The sequence below is a fragment of the Lepidochelys olivacea genome (genome assembly GCF_965140295.1).
Source record: "Lepidochelys olivacea isolate rLepOli2 genome assembly, chromosome: 7".
Classification (NCBI taxonomy): Eukaryota; Metazoa; Chordata; order Testudines; family Cheloniidae; genus Lepidochelys; species Lepidochelys olivacea.
In genome coordinates, this window is record NC_140417.1 from 114599900 (window position 1) to 114609931 (window position 10032).

The window sequence follows — 10032 nt, forward strand, 5'->3', positions numbered from 1 at the left end:
CACTGCAATTAAAATCCATGGCTAGCCCAGGTCAGCTGACTCAGGCTTGCAGGGATCGGGCTGCGGGGCTGTAATATTGCGGTGTAAACATTCACATCCTGAGAGCCCCAGAGCCTGGGCTCCAGCCTGAGCTCGACCATCCCGCAGCCCAAGCCCTGCAGTCCAGAGTCAACTGATACGGGCTAGCTGCGGATGTTTAATTGCAGTGTAGACATACTCTAGGGAACAACTCCATTGTTGCACATGAAGGAATAGAATTGCGTTCACTCCCTTAGCTGCCATCGTTTTACAGAAGTAACATTATGTAGTTCTGTTACCTGGAGCTCTGACTCTAAATACACAGAGACAACAGCCCTGTTGAATAAAGCTGGGTGGGAAACAGTTTTCCCATTCTGTGAATATATTTGAAGATCCGAAAGTTTTTCCCCTCTTAAATTGGGATGAAAAGTAAAAATCTTGAAAATATTTACAAACCAAAAAAACTGAATTTTTGTGCATTTCAGGCCAATTGAAACGTTTTGTATTGGTAATTATGAAACATTTGATTTCATCATTGACCTTTCTTTAATCTTTTTACAATCTAGTTAGCTTAAATTTTGAAACAAAAAAGTTGTTTCAAACTGGAAAACTGACATTGTCAAAACAAAACATTTTGACAATTTGAAACTGTTGTCTTGACCTTTTTTCAAGTCAGGAAGTTGTTTCTCAAAGTTTTGGTTTGGAAAGACGAATCAGTATCTTTTGACAAAAACAATTTGTCAAAAAATTCCCAACCAACTCTACTGTTGAATAAGAAGGTGCCATTTTTATATTGCTGCTTTTCAAAGTAGAAATCAACTTTAAATACTAGGGGACAGATTTTGATTGTTGTTACATTACAGAAAGATCAAAGTAATTCCATTGATTTGACTGGAATTACTCCAGATTATACTGTACAGAGAAGAACCCCAAAAGTGATTTGAGGGCTGGAAAAAATGCCTTAACGAGAGAGACAAAGCTTCATCTTATCAAAGAGAAGCTGAAGAGGTGACTTCGTCTTGGTGTCTAAGTACCTTCACTTACAACGAGAAGATAGTGGGTACTAATGGAATCTTTAAGGAAGAAAGGCAGAACAAGAGCCAACAGCTGGAAGCTGGAGCCATACACATGCCAATGAGAAATAAGGCTCTAGTTTTTAACAGTGCAAGTGATGAACCATTGGAATAAACTGACAAGGGAAGTGGTGGACTCTCCATCTCTTTGTGTCTAAAAATCCAGACTGGATGCCTGTCTGGAAGATGCTTTAGTCCAATGGTCTCCATCCTTTTTATGCCCAAGATCACTTTTTGAATTTAAGTGCAACCCAGGATCTACCCTTCCCCAAGGCCCTGCCCTGCTCACTCCATCACCCCTTCTCTCTGTCGTTTGCTCTCCTCCACCCTCACTCACTTTCACCAGGCTGTGACAGGGTGTCACGGTTCCTCCCCCACTCTGAACTCTAGGGTACAGATGTGGGGACCTGCATGAAAACCCTCCTAAGCTTATCTTTACCAGCTTAGGTCAAAACTTCCCCAAGGTACAAAATATTACCCCCGTTATCCTTGGACTGGCCGCTACCACCACCAAACTAATACTGGTTACTGGGGAAGAGCTGTTTGGACATGTCCTTCCCCCCAAAATACTTCCCAAAACCTTGCACCCCACTTCCTGGACAAGGTTTGGTAAAAAGCCTCACCAATTTGCCTAGGTGACTACAGACCCAGACCCTTGGATCTTAAGAACAATGAACAATCCTCCCAACACTTGCACCCCCCCTTTCCTGGGAAATGTTGGATAAAAAGCCTCACCAATTTGCATAGGTGACCACAGACCCAAACCCTTGGATCTGAGAACAATGAAAAAGCATTCAGTGTTTTACAAGAAGACTTTTAATAAAAAATAGAAGTAAATAGAAATAAAGAAATCCCCCCTGTAAAATCAGGATGGTAGATATCTTACAGGGTAATTAGATTCAAAAACATAGAGAACCCCTCTAGGCAAAACCTTAAGTTACAAAAAAGATACACAGACAGAAATAGTTATTCTATTCAGCACAATTCTTTTCTCAGCCATTTAAAGAAATCATAATCTAACACATACCTAGCTAGATTACTTACTAAAAGTTCTAAGACTCCATTCCTGTTCTGTCCCTGGCCAAGACGACTACAGACAGACACAGACCCTTTGTTTCTCTCCCTCCTCCCAGCTTTTGAAAGTATCTTGTCTCCTCATTGGTCATTTTGGTCAGGTGCCAGCGAGGTTACCTTTAGCTTCTTAACCCTTTACAGGTGAGAGGAGCTTTCCCCTGGCCAGGAGGGATTTCAAAGGGTTTTACCCTTCCCTTTATATTTATGACACAGGGGGTTGGGGTTCAGGAGGGAGTGCAGCCTCTGGGCTGGGGCCAAGCTGTTTGGAGTGTGGGAGGGGGCCAGCCGGGCTGAGCCTGGGGCAGGGGGTTGAGGTGCAGGAGGGGATGAGGGATGCAAGCTCTGGGAGGGAGTTTGGGTGCAGGAGTGAGCTCTGGGCTGGGGCAGAATGTTTGGGTGCAGGAAGAGGTTCAGGGTGTGGGCTCTGCGAGGAAGTTTGGGTGAAGGAGGGGGCCCAGGGCAGGGGTTTGGGGTGCAGGAGGGGGTATGGGGTGCTGGCTGTGGTAGGGGGCTGGGGGTTGGGGTGCACTTACCTTGGGTGGCTCCTGGTCGGTGGTGCTGCAGGGCTAAGGCAGGCTCCTTGCATTCTCTGGCCCCACGCTGCTCCTGGAAGGGACCAGTGCACCCCTGCAGCCCCTGGGGGGGGGCAAGTGGCTCCGCATGCTGCCCCTCTCTGCAGACACTGTCCCCACAGCTCCCATTGGCCACAGTTCCCTGTTCCCAGCCAATGGGAGCTGCGGGGGTGGTGCTTGCAGACAGGAGCAGCGTATGGAGATCCTTGCTCCCCATTTCCTCTGGTGCCACAGGGGCGTGCTGGCTGCTTTCAGGAGCAGTACGGGGCTGGGACAGGCAGGAAGCAAACCTGCCTTAGCAGCAGCCCCGCTGCACCAGAGACTTTTGGCAGCCAGAGATCGCAATCAACTGGGAGAGTCTCCAGGATCAACCAGTCGATTGCGATTGATCGGTTGGTGACCACTGCTTTAGTCAAACCCAAGTGATTAGGCTCGATGCAGGGGTGGACTGGCTAAAATTCTATGGCCTGTGTTATACAGGAGGTCAGACTAGATGATCTATCAGTCCTTTTTGGCCTTAAACTCTATGTATCTATGAGTCACCAAATAGTTGTCAGATCTTGGAATAAAAAATTGCTGTAAAGCCCAATGGTCCTGTTATCAGATGCTTTTCCAGTTTGTCTGGTGGTGACAAGAGTCAGAGCAAAGAGACAGGGAACCTTAACACTGGATTGATCACTTGCCTAGACTGCTTTTCAAAGCCAACCACTCTAAAGAATCACTCTGTACCTCCCATCAGGACTCAGTGCTCTGTTTACATATCGCTCTCTGATAAGCAGATAAATGAACTAAAAGCAACATTGTTCGGAAAAGGAAAAGAGACAAGAATAATCTCATTCTGCTGAGTCAAACAAAGGCTTTCTGTTTGTTGCTGTAAGCTACGGAAGCTGGGTTGTTCACATGGGCCTGTGCCCCAGCACCTTCCACAGTAGCCATTGCAAAGGATTCTGGGAAGGGATTACTTAAAGACAACTCTATATAAAAACAGTGGCATGAAACATGCTCAGAGGCAGATGAATGGGAACTGCTGGGTGCTGAGTACTTGTGAAAAATCTAGCCATAAAATAACAACAAGGAATAGTTTCATTTGTTTAGGAAAGTGCTCCGATATGAGCAGAAACTTCATTACAATGGGGCAAAGCATCCCATTTACATCTAGCCGTATCTGTCCTTTCCATCTATCACTGTGTTTTTAGTGAATCTCAGTAGGTTCTAGTAGTGGTTAGTGCTGTATATTTTTGAAAGATACTGTATACACTAAAAAGAAAAGGAGTACTTGTGGCACCTTAGAGACTAACCAATTTATTTGAGCATAAGCTTTCGTGAGCTACAGCTCACTTCATGAAAGCTCATGCTCAAATAAATTGGTTAGTCTCTAAGGTGCCACAAGTACTCCTTTTCTTTTTGCGAATACAGACTAACACGGCTGTTACTCTGAAACTGTATACACTGACATTTTTTCAAACACTTCAACCATTCAGATTGTCTCTGCGGCTAATTGCCAAAAATCTCTTTTTGGAGCTGAAGTATATTTACTTGGGTTATGTAGGAGACTTGTTCCTATGCCAAACTAAGGTGCAATTGATGCACTGGCATATTAGTCTGTGTCTGTTGAATAATTTTAGCAGCCATATTCTGACAAAAAGCAGCTAAGTGATAAATGGGGAAGTGTAAAGCAGTGGTTCTCAACCAGGGGGCTAGGGCCCCACGAGCAGGTTTCAGGGGGTCTGCCAAGCAGGGTCTGCATTAGGCTGGCTGGGGCCTAGGGCAGAAAGGCAAAGCCTCGCCTCATGGGGCTGAAGCCCGGGGCTCTCAGCCCCACCACTTGGGGCTGAAGCTGAAGTCTAAGAAATGTAGCTTCGCGGGGGGAGGGGGCTCTGTAGCATGGGGCCTCGGACAATTGCCCTGTTTGCTACCCCCTAATGGCAGCCCTGGCTTTTATATGCAGAAAGCAGTTGTTGTGACACAGGTGAAGTTTTTATAGCACGTTGGGAGAGGTGGGGGCTCAAAAAGAAAAAGGTTGCGAGCTGCTGGTATAAAGAATTCAGCACAAAACTTTCTCTACCTGTGCATTCCCAGCCAGGTGGAAACAGCTGGCTTTAATTTCAGAACCAAACAAATCATGGGGTACTATATTTTGGGGATTTGGTTTTACATTTCCAGGTTTTATGGGTGTTTGACATATACATGGAGTGATGCAATTTGGAACTGCCTGTATCTTATATTCGACACTCCAATTGGTCAGTTTTAAAAATGGACATGATTAGTGATTGGAGAGAAAAATGTGACGTGGTTGAATGAAACTCAGATAGAGAGAATTTAAAGCTGATCATGTCAAGAATTAGAAATTGCAGTTCTCGTTCTTAAATTTCATCCACTGGTTCTGATTATGGGTTTTCAACTGCAATAGAGTTCAGTTCTGACCACCAGAAAGTTAAAAAAAGGAATATTTAGGTCAGCAGTTCTCAAACTTCATTGCACCGTGACCCCCCCTTCTGACAACAAAAATTACTACATGACTCCAGGAGGGGAGACCAAAGCCCAGGCCCACCCCAGGTTGCGCGTGGCGGGGGGGAGGGGAGTGCAAAGCTGAAGCCCAAGGGCTTCTGCCCTGGGCAGGAGGCATGTAACCTTAGCCCCCCTTTCCAGGGCTGACACTCTAGGGCTTTGGCCCTGGGTGTTGGGGCTCGTGCTTTGACTTTGGCCTTGGCCCCAGCAGTCTAACACCAGCCTTGGCGACCCCATTAAACTGGGGTCGAGACCCACTTTGAGGTCCCAACCCACAATCTGAGAACCCCTGATTTAGGTTGAATAATTAGTATGATGATAGTGCCGACAGGCCCAACGAAGGTCAGAGCCTCATTGACCTAAGTACCATAAGCACACAAAATAAGAGAGACTCCTGCCCTTAACATTCTAAATAAATAAAATAAATGAGGAGAAAGAAGTATCCTCATCCCCATTTTAAGGATAGGGTGCTGAGGCACAGAGAGATTACTCATACAGGGAGTCTGACAGAATCAAGGACTGAACCCTCAGTCTCCGGCCAGTCGCCTTACCCACAACACCATCCGTCCTTTCAAGAGGATTAGCTGTAATTGCTGTTAGGGTGGAACCATTTTTCAACTACAAGGATTGACACCGTAATGCTTGAGAGGTTTATAAGTATTTCACCAAAGAAAGACTGGCGTTAGGAGCAGTCCTGCAATGGCAGAAGGATGGGCTAGGTCAGGAGTTCTTAACCTTTTTTCTTTCTGAGCCCCCCCCCAGCATGCTATAAAAGGCTCCATGGTCCACCTGTGCCACAAAAACGGTTTTTCTTCATATCCAGTAGATTAAAAGCCAGGGCTGGCATTAGAGGGTAGCAAGCAGGGCAACTGCCTGTGCTCCCACACCACAGGACGCCCTGGAAAGCTGAGTTGCCCAGGCTTGCCTTCAGCCCCACGTGGCTTGGGCTTCGGTTTTCTGTCCTGAGCTCCAGGGAGTCTAATGCTGGCCCTGCTCTCTGGTTTATTTTGGCGGACCCCATGAAACCTGCTCATGGCCTCCCGCAGGGGGCCCTGGGCCCCAAGTTGAGAACTGCTGGGCTAGGTGACCTAAAATGCCTTTTCTGTTTCTACCGCCTGTTATTCCCTGAACCTTTATCCAGTGTTACACAATGGCACCTTGTTATCGAGTCTCTGGTGAGTACTTTGGCAGCAAAGATGCTTTTCCACTCTCATATCTGTATATGCTGCAGTATCATGGAGCTGATAGAAGCTTGTTTGTGTCAGTTTCTAATAGGCACTTACATAAAACAAATAATTTAAAAAAAAAAAACCTAAGGTCTTTGGCTTTTGGATTGAACTTGATTTTTCCCTATGTGCAGCATGGATGGTAAGGATGCAAAAAAGAAAATTTTCCAGTGCAGGGGATCCACAGGTTAGTACTTAGCTCTTTTAATGCATAGATGTCAAAGGGCTTTACAAAGGGAGGATTTGCATTATTAACTCATTGTATAGATGGGGAAATGCAGAGGCAGAGAGATGAAGGGAGTTATCCAGCGTCACAGCATGAATCAGTGGCAAAGCCCAGAATAAAAGCGAGCCCACGGCTACAGCTCTTATTCATACAGACCTAGGATCGGAGCCGTAGACTACTCTTAAAGAACCCGTCCTAGGTTGGGATGGCCCTTTAAGAGAATTGGGCTTAGTCACACTGGTGACTAATTAATTGCCTCCCAGGTGATGGGTTTGGTTTCTTTTGTTGGTGACAGTACCGGATTTACCATGGCGCCTGGCCCACAGTCCAAAGGGGCCCCGCCCAGCCCTCTCTTCTCCGCCCCCTGCTCTCTCCTGTGGGGGCAGAAGCTTGACGCTGCCGGCTCCTGGGGCTCCTGCTGCAGCAGGGCAGGCTCCGCCAGCAGCCAAGCTCCCCACTCCCAGCCTCTTCCCGCAGCTGCTGCATTCTGCCCCTCCCTGCCGCCAATCAGCTGTTTGCCGGTAGCGGAAGAGCGGAGCCTCAGCACACTCCCCGCTCAGGGGAGGGGGAGAAGAGGTGGGGGCGGGACCTTGGGGAAGGGGCTGGAATTGGGGCATACCCCCTTCACCCCCCTGCCGTGAGCACCTCCACGACACCAGTCCACACCCACACCCCCCTAACTCTAAATCCACTCCTGGCTGTCACGTCACCTGGGCTGGGGATACTGTATCAGCTGATCCCCACAGCCTCCAGCCTACCTGCGCAGTACTGCAGACATGGCCCTGCCCACTAGCTCCTCTCCACTCCCTAGCCCACCCACCACTTGCTTTCCCCCCCTCCGCTTAAAAATGATTGCTCCCCCCCACCCCGGCTTCTCTGGCAGCCCTGTTGCCAGGTATCCAGTTTTAGACTGGAAACTCCAGTATAAAATGGGACCTGGGTGTCCGGTTAGCAGTGCTGACTGGAAACTAAAAGTCCGGTTATAGGAGTAACCACATTAGCCTCTGCTCCTCCCGCTCCCAACACCCACCCAGGGCTGGAAGAGAACCTGTCCTCCTGCTGCGGGAGGAAGAGCGGCTCGCTGCAGAGAGAGCCGAAGAGAATGGGCTAGAACCAGGTAGGTACCCGCTCTCTGTGGGCGGGGCGGAGGGGGGGCCCACAAAAAGTTAATCCGGCTCTGCTTACATAACCATTACATCACAAAGGGAGGAGGAGGAGGAAATAGAAAATCAGATAGCAGAATCTGGGATTTTGAAAAGACCTCTTGAGCTGAGCAAGTGGCTACAAAGACTGTAGAGGTGGAAAAATACTTGTTTTGATTTCTGTCAACGTTTGAACAGATGTTTCAATAAACTAGGCCCCAAGAAGGGGCGTTATTTCTCTTGCAAGCATCTGGATGCAGTTTTTAAGAACTCCATTTAGGGGAAACCGAGACTGGGGCATAGTCCAATGCTAAATTGGCTATTGCCCTGCCATGGAACCCCGTCCTCAAAGACACTAAATATCCTCTGCTGCTATTGATTTCAGCAGAATGCTCTGCGGGCCAGATTTTTAAAGGTATTTAGGTAGTTGGGCATCCCAGGTGATTTTCAAAATCGCATAGGTGCCTAACTCCCATTGAAATCAGTGAGACAACTTGCCGAGTAAGGGTGTCACAACTGGTCCCTAAATCAGCTGATCTGACTCGTAAAAGCCTTCTAAAGTCAGAATCCAGTCGGTTACAGCATTTCCGTGGATCAGTTTGGACCACGTTTGATTTTCTGGACGGCTCTCCCTGGGATATGCCATTTCCTAGTAATCTGGAGCGGGGGATAATTCAGGGCAGGTGTTCAGTGCTAGTGGGTGCTTGAAGTGCGCATGAAGTGCCTGCCTCATGGGTTGAGTGAGGCTTTAGCTGGCAATTAGGTTCAGCACACATGGACTCCTGCCGCCTCCCGTCCTTCCTCGCCGCCCACCTGCCTGTCTGCACGCAGCAGAAACAGTGATTTAGAGGAGCTGAGTTGTGGGAAGTACAATTTAATCGTTCTCATTTTTAAATCGCTCCCCTCCCTCGTCATCTCCTAGCAGGCGCTTTCCAAGGAGCAGCTCCCCCAGCAGCAGCGGAGACTCAATGCAGCGACCCTTCCCATGCAACGTCTCGCAGTAACATGAATTGGTCACATCTTGCTTTTGAGATGAGACTCGCTGATGGGACTTAGTGCACTGGGGCACGGTTCCCCAGGAAATAGCCTGCTGGGCTGGATCCTGATCTGGTATCAAAGCCTTGCTGATTTACACTGTCTAAGGGACAGCGTGCACCTGCCATGTTTCATCTGGGAGGCCATTCTTATGGCCAAAAGCAATAGTGGAAATTTATATGACTCTTTGTCTCTTGCAGTACATTCAGGCAATCCTTCAGAGCATTACCCTCCCTGAAAAAAATCCATACAGTCTGTCTGGAAATAAAGCCCTGTTTGCAAACACTCATCTGCTCCTCTAAGGTGTGCTACGATCAGGCCAGTCTCCAAGTCAATTCCCATCTGCTCTGCCTTCTTTACAATGAGTGCCTGGAGCACAACTACAGAGAACGATGTTGCATGTAGGAAACCGAAAGCGCACTGCAATGTACTGAAAAATATTGCTTTGTTAAACACAAAGAGGAAACTGCCTCAGCGGCAGGGTGAAAGAATGTTCCACTGAGCTGGGCTGTCAAGCTCATGCACAGAACCCACCTTTCTCACCAAGGCATGGCAGTGGTTCTGGGGTGCTGAAGGCAGAAACCATGTATTTGGGTTGTTATTACTATGTCAAGCCAGGGGGTGCGACTGCACCCCTAGTTCCAGCACCTATGAGGCCTGGACAGCCTTGGGCTTCTTCAAAGTCATAGGCAGGTTTTCTCCAAATGCTGTCACTGAAATAGTCCTGCAGTTTAGCTGAGGGAGAGCCAACAGAATCTAACTGAGAGTTACTACTGTATTTTGTAGTGCCTAGAGGCCCCCATCAGAGACAATGTCCCCTCTCATGCTGATTGTAACGAAAACACAATCCCTACCCCCACAGAGCTTTGTAAAGGCGTAAACTGTCACATGGCTGGAGGGGAAAAACAAACTCAATCAGCTATAGATGGTGGACTGCCCTGAAAACTAGAACTAGGATGTGCTCCAGCTGAGGCAGGGATAGCTCAGTGGTTTGAGCATTGGCCTGCTAAACCCAGGGTTGTGAGTTCAATCCTTGAGGGGGCCATTTAGGGATCTGGGGCAAAAATTGGGGATTGGTCCTGCTTTGAGCAGGGGGTTGGACTAGATGACCTCCTGAGGTCCCTTCCAGCCCTATTCTATGACTCTAATCAACCACTG